Source organism: Aulostomus chinensis, chromosome 11 (assembly GCF_037954235.1).
Source record: "Aulostomus chinensis isolate RoL2024-O1b breed Wild chromosome 11, RoL_Achi_v1.0, whole genome shotgun sequence".
NCBI classification, from domain to species: Eukaryota; Metazoa; Chordata; class Actinopteri; order Syngnathiformes; family Aulostomidae; genus Aulostomus; species Aulostomus chinensis.
In genome coordinates, this window is record NC_141330.1 from 16,974,573 (window position 1) to 16,981,579 (window position 7,007).

Sequence of the window (7,007 nt, forward strand, 5' to 3'; positions counted from 1 at the left end):
TTTGCTGTCCTTGACTTTACTAAATGCCATGCATGCGTAGCCATGCTAAATCCAAACAGGACTGAGAGAGTCTTGAGTTTTTTTAGTGGAAAGATTTATAACAAACTTAAAAAAAAAAAAAATTCAAGCTTTGAATTCACTGATGTTGATATGCAATTGAATATGATGGCTGCAAACTATTAGATTAAAAAAGGAATTAATAAATAAAGGAGTGTCGAGAAAGTTTCCAAATGCTATTTTGATGTTTGACTTGAAAACATGGAAAATAGATGTTTGCTATTTTATGAACAGCTAAGTATACAAGCACACACGCGCGCACACACGCGCGCACACACACGCGCGCACACACACACACACACACACACTGTAATCACCTCTCTCCCTCAGCTGATGCGATCATCACTAAAAAAGTACCGACAACACTTTGACGGACTTCAATCTAACCAGGCTTTTTCCCATCAAGGCACGATTATGTGACTAGCCCCGAGTTACAAGCAATAAAAGAAATGTCTCTCTTTTTTATTACATCTTCTAGTCGTAAGCAATGGAAGGTTTGCCTCTGAGCCATTTATTCAGCTCTGATGTATGATTAGCACAGGGCAAATCAATACTATGTTAGATGATCTTAACGGAAAAGTATCTGGATTTCCCCTCCGTTACAGGGCCAAGCGTTGATATTTGTCTGTCAGCAGTGACATGCTATCTCTGGCAGGGGCACCGGGGCAAAAACACAGGTATTGATCCTGTCAACATTAATGGCCCTAATGGTATGGAGGATGAGGGAAACTGGCTGCCACTGGAAATGTAATGGACTGTGCGGAAGAGCCTCCTCTGTCCAGCACCAGTGGAAGGGACATGATGTTTATCTGCTTTTTTTTGATAGTGAATTATACAGGAGTTACACTGTGAACATTACACAAACTGAATACGCTAACAAGGCTAAACCTGAATGATTGTGACTACAGGGGGAGGTTGTTTTTTTTCCTGCAGTGGCAGTGTAACTGCAAAAGCAGCGAGTGCTTTTCTCTTATTGTTGCATGTTATGCCCAGAGAACAAAGTGTGAAAAGTTTAACAGTCCTCATTTAAGGCATTTAACAAAAAAAATATATAAAAATAAATAAACTTGGACATCCAACAATGCTAACTTCTTAACAGGTTTAAGACTTATTCCTCCACCAGTCTATACCCTAATGGACAAACACACCACTTCTGAAGACTAATGACGTCTTATGTTTCCCTCTTTCTTATTTAAGATGAGGAATGTAGTTGATTATAAACACGATTCACAAAAATTGTGCTGTACTACAGTCACATATCGGCCAAAGAAGATTGTCAGAAACATGCAGCCTTTTCTGACGTGCATACATACTCCTGCATGTTCTACATGTTTACATGCATATTGATTTCCAACAGCTTTAATGTGGGACTGTGAGAAAAATAAAGTCTTTACACAACAGATGTCGAGCAACCTTTATCAAAAAGCCAACAGCTGCACTCCAGAACCTTCATGTGTGTGTGTGTGTGTGTGTATGTGTAGGGTAGACTAGCGTGGTGAGACTGTGTCCAGTATGGGGGGGGGGGGGGGGGGGACTACTGCAATGTATATGCAATGTGTGTGAGTGTGTTGGTGTGTGATGTGTGTATGTGTTGCATTAGTTTGTGTGTGTGAGTGTAGTCAGCGCCCCTGGCTAAGTCTCCTCAGATCTTTGCTTGTTTATGTATTTCTCCTCCTTGACTCAGGCCTCTGGAATATGCTGGGGGCGATGGAGACACAGAAGAGTAGCAGGAACATTTGAGTTATTCATTGTCAGAAATGATCATGCAGCCGAAATATCATCACAGCTAAAGGACACAAAGGTTGGAGTTTGATGAAAAGACTGGACAATCGCACCAGGAGCTCTGCGGAATGGATCTGTGACGTACGAAAGTTATGACTTCATAATCATATGTATTTTTTGGCACTGGGGCCGGGGTGTTTCTGAACCTTGACCTGTTCTGGAAGAGATGTATGTGAGGATGCAAATGTCTAAATCAGGTGGAGACCAGATTAACAGGACATTAACAAGAGCAGGGTAGTGCCCGGAGAATTTTCCACCAGGAACTGAGCACGCTAATGACGTTTCTATCACATAAAAAGCAGTTGAATGCAAACATCCAAGGGTGAGGAAGGGTCACTTATACGAAGACACTAGCGGGGGTGAAACTGGAGAAGCGACAAGATGTGGGAAGGTCTGCCAGTATGGGCTGATGAAAGCAAAGAGCTTGTTTATGACAAAATTACGACCCTGGCTGCGACCGTAACATATTTTATGTGTCACGTCCTGCATTCTGCAGGCTGTCCTCAGGTGCCACCCCTTGCATAAACCCAACTATTTCCAGTAGGCGAGAACACGTCGGACATGAACGATCTCCAGCTACAAGTGTGAAAAAAACACTCCGGACAATATCCAGACCTGATTCTTAGGAAATCGTTATTTTATGTCGATGAACGTGCTTGAAGATTTGGACCAAATGCAACAATAAAAAACAGATTTATCTCCTGTAAAATCAGTTCAGCTGTCTTCCTAAATCTAAATAAGACAGTCCTCCACTGATATAGCGCAGCAACAGCTATTATAAAATTATGCTAATTCATCGTCTTGTTAGTTGTCACACCTGTTATTCCAGGAGTTTAAGCTGCAGTACTTAACACAGAGCACAATGCCATCAAATATCTTGTCAGTCATGGGCAGCTGGAAATGGCACATGCACACATGAGCCAACACATACTCTGAGTGCTTCTGGATAGAAACAGAGAGTGACAGTGATAGAATTTACTGTGATGGTATCAGCAAAGCAGCCATCACAGCTTTGGCAGATTGGAAGGCCATCAGGACCCATCTCCCTGGCTCTGATCAGTGTTCGCATCCTGACATCAGCCTGCGATGTTAACTCCAGGCCCTGAAAGGGGGCTATGAACCATGATCAGCGATATCAAGCCACCAGAAATAGAAATCCATTTCCTGCCTGGAGGAGGAAGGAGGAGGGAGGGGGGCGGGGTTGGTGAATGAATATCGGTGCCCCCCTGGTCTGGTCGGGTCTTAGTTGAATGTCTGTCTCTCTTCCTCGGCTTCACCATGCGGGGCCCTTCAGCTGTTTTTCCATCTCCTCTTGTTCTGAAGGTTAAAGGATTAGGAGCTGTGTTTTCAGACCGGATTGCTGTCCTGGCATGGATTTAGACTTTGGCCACACACACACTAGAAACTAGAGCCCCAACACACGTGCAGGTGCACATATGTACATGCAAACACACACATAGCAGCTGAGCAGGAGGTTGTAAGGATTAACTGGCAAGATGGTCGCCAAAGCAGTTTTTTTTTTTTTTAATGGAGCTAAATAATGAAATGAGAACAAACCAGAGGTGCTTGTCCAAAGTTGCTTTTCACTCCTCCTCCTCTTCCTCCTCCTCCCCTCTCCACTCCTCCTCCCCTCTCCACTCCTCTATCCTCCCTCCTTCCTTTGGTCACGTCTAAACATGCTGATCAAGTGCATTGTGGCATTTCCAAAAGCAAAAAGCCATTAAATATAAACACGGTATGTGTGTGTTCCTTGTTTCCTGTCATCGTTCAGCTTTCATTTCATTCTTTTGTGTCCTGCTCGGTAAACGTATTGAGATGCATGTAAAGCCAAGCAAATTTGTGATGAATTATTGATGGATGACAGCTTCATCAAAGCGCTGTGCCCTACACATATGTGGCATTTCTGAGCACTGAATTTAGAGAGAACAGACACTAATGCGCTAATGTCACCCAAACTTGTTTACAAATTGGGGCAAGTCAGTGGACCTTTTGCTTTAAATAACTTACATGCAGGTGCTGGACGGAACTGGCCTGAAAGCAGCCATGAGTGCAGAGTGGAAAGTGTGTATGACTGTGTGTGTTTGGGTTTGCATGAGGGAACATATACCAGACTTTAAAAAATGTATGAAGAGCACAGCCTTTTTCTTTTCTCGACACAGAGAAAGAGAGCAAACAGTTCCAAGAATGCCAGGGGAAAACACAGTTCAAACAGTGTGAGGGCGAAGGGAGCAGATCAGAGAGAAATCTGTTTGCAGTTCAGGCCTACAAGGCAATTCTTCCCCCGACTCCCAGGTGAGAGAGCTCAAAGAGAAATAAACCTGAGGTACCAATTTGCTGAGTTTTGTTCAATAGATGGGAGAGTGCCTAGAGATTTCCCCCCAAATGCACAGGAGCCAGGGCCAGTAAACAAAATTACTTAAGGATGGTTACATATTCTCGCTCTGTCTTCCTTCATGCTTGAAGGAGACAAGCTCTTTGTCTTTGCTTTGCCCAACTTGTGTTTCATGTGAGTGCGAGGTAATAGAGCACAGGCGATGTGTACTCTATCATTTCAATCTTGACAACTTCTGGGCTCTTCTCCTTGTCTCTTTTACACTTCTTGTTCTTTTTTTTTCTCCTCTCTCTCCAAAACTGAATGGAAAACTTTATCAAAGTAGATTAAACTTTGGAGGTGCTTTGAAAATAAGATTTATACACTGTAGAGCTTGAATTTTTTACACTTTTTTTTGCAGGTAATATTTTTTATCCACGGTGAGGTTTTATGTAGCCGTGTGTTGATGTTCATAATGTGATGCTGATTTATGTACAGACAATTGTGAATAACTTCTCATACACTGTATCTCCTCCTCGGTACACATAAATGCAGACAGGAGCTCTGCACGTTTGAATAATTGCTGCAATGAATATTCCACGGCAAAGATAACACGTAGTGTTATTTCAAAGCCTGCTGACACAGAGGTTTCATCATAACGCTCGTGATAAACCTGACTTTGACATACATCGCAGAACACCTCTCGTCCATTTTACAATACGCCCTTGCTTGCTAAACAGTGAAATGAACGCCTAGACCCCTCTACTCGAATCGGTTCTTTGGAATAATCCATTGATTCACCAAGATCGCAATCTGCACAGATTCAATTATTCCTGAGACCATAACTGTAATGCAGAGCTATGACAGGGTTATAAATTCAACCCAATGTTTATTTGTAATAATGCCAGCACTCTTCCTGTCAAAGCCTGAGCAGACAGGTGGAAAAAGCGCAGAGCAGATATAGGACATAGTCCATTGAAAGGCCTTGCTGATTTATAAATGCTCACCCATTTAAGAGTCACTTCATTTTCCCAAGCCTTCGTCCTCGTGAGCCCACACGAATCAGCGTAGTAGAGACACACAGTGTATTCCTCAGTGTTAACACTCCTCCAATCTGGAAAGGCTGTATTTATTTAAACATGCTCGAACGAAGACGTCACATAAGGTTTATATTGCTTAAGTTTAAATATTTTGCAGCGCATTGGTGATGCTTGACAGGCTAGCTCAGATGTGGCTATATTTTTTTATGATTGACTGCGAATGGGAAAGGAGAGGGGTACGTGGAGCGGGGGGTAAATAGCTGTGAATTAAAAGGAAAATGTCTCAGAGACTGGAGATGTACAATCATCATGCACGGTAACAGATGGTAAACCATGCAGAAATAAAAAAAAAAAAAAAAACAGTTGTCATTTTTCTTTGATTTTTCAGTTGTGATATTAGATGCAAATAGAAGCCATACCACAGAATGCATTGCCTCAAAGACAAAGACAAACACCGCTTGAAGTTCTCGGGCGCCACATTTTTTTTTTTTTTGTAAAAATTGCAGATTGCTTCACCTGTTTGTGTTGAGCACATTTATTTCCCGAGGCCCGGAAACGAGAGAGTAGCAGTCTCCAAACAATGATCTGTCAAATTCAGAGAAGGTCTAGAAAAAAGCTATCATTGTTTATACTTGACCAACATTAACCAAAGCCATATGAAGAACAGAAAAAACAGCACGCAGAGCATATACAGTATATATATATATATATATATATATATATATATATATGAAGAAATGTGTATATACACATATATATAAATGTCCTATCCTCTTGAGTTGTTTGATCCTAATTGCCGTTTGTCTCCGAAGCCTGTCGTTGTTTTCACAGTGAAAGAAATTAATTCACATGGTGTGGCTGTTGGTGTAATGTCACAGATGAGGACCGCCCTGACCTGAGCTTGAACTCATCAGTTGAAATGAAGTTGTTCACTCAGCTGGAGAAGACAAACCATAGTTGCTGTGGATTAATCAACCCCATCAGGGCGCGTGCGATATAAAGGGCTCTGCCTGGAAATGGCCTCCACCCACTTCCACTTTGACCCCCGGAAATGTTGAATTTAGAGGGATTGTGCATGAGTAAAGAGCACGACGGCCTTGACGTGTGTATGATATACTAAATTATATCAGTCAAATTACATGTCGGACTGAATGTGAGGTTGTCGATTGTTTGTGTATGCAAGCTTCATGAAGGGCAGTTTCTGTCAGACAGCGGGTGTGTATTCTGTCATCTCATGTGTGGTTGTGCCTGTGTGTGTGTGTGTGTGTGTGTGTGTGTGTGTGTGTGTGTGTGTGTGTGTGTGTGTGTGTGTGTGTGTGTGCGTGCGCGTGTGTGCATCTTAACAACACAATCACAGCAACATGGAAGTTATGATTTCTGTATGATTTTTATGCTATGCCATATGTGGCACAGCTGTTGTACAACCATGCAAAGATACAGTAACATTTTCTTCTGTGCTTCTTTCCAGATGTCCTTGAAACAAACGCTTGGAGAAAAAAAAAAGAAAAGAGAAAAAAAAATTGGAAGGAGTGTTCATTTTGGAGGAAGTTGGGAGTTGGAGTAGTTGGGCTATTTATCAGTCAGCACCAAGCATCTCCACTGAATTGGGCTGCTTATAGTAAAGCCAAATGCTTGTGTTTAAGATGGAGGTACCAAGATAGAAGGGAAACATTTGGACTCGGGAAGGAGTTTCTGACAAGCCAGAGAAACAATGCTTGTGTAACATCTGAAGTATAAACTTTGATGTTTCACAATCTCAGATGACACAATTTTGAATTTTCATGAGATGTTTTTTTTTTTTCTCCCCCGAGAATACA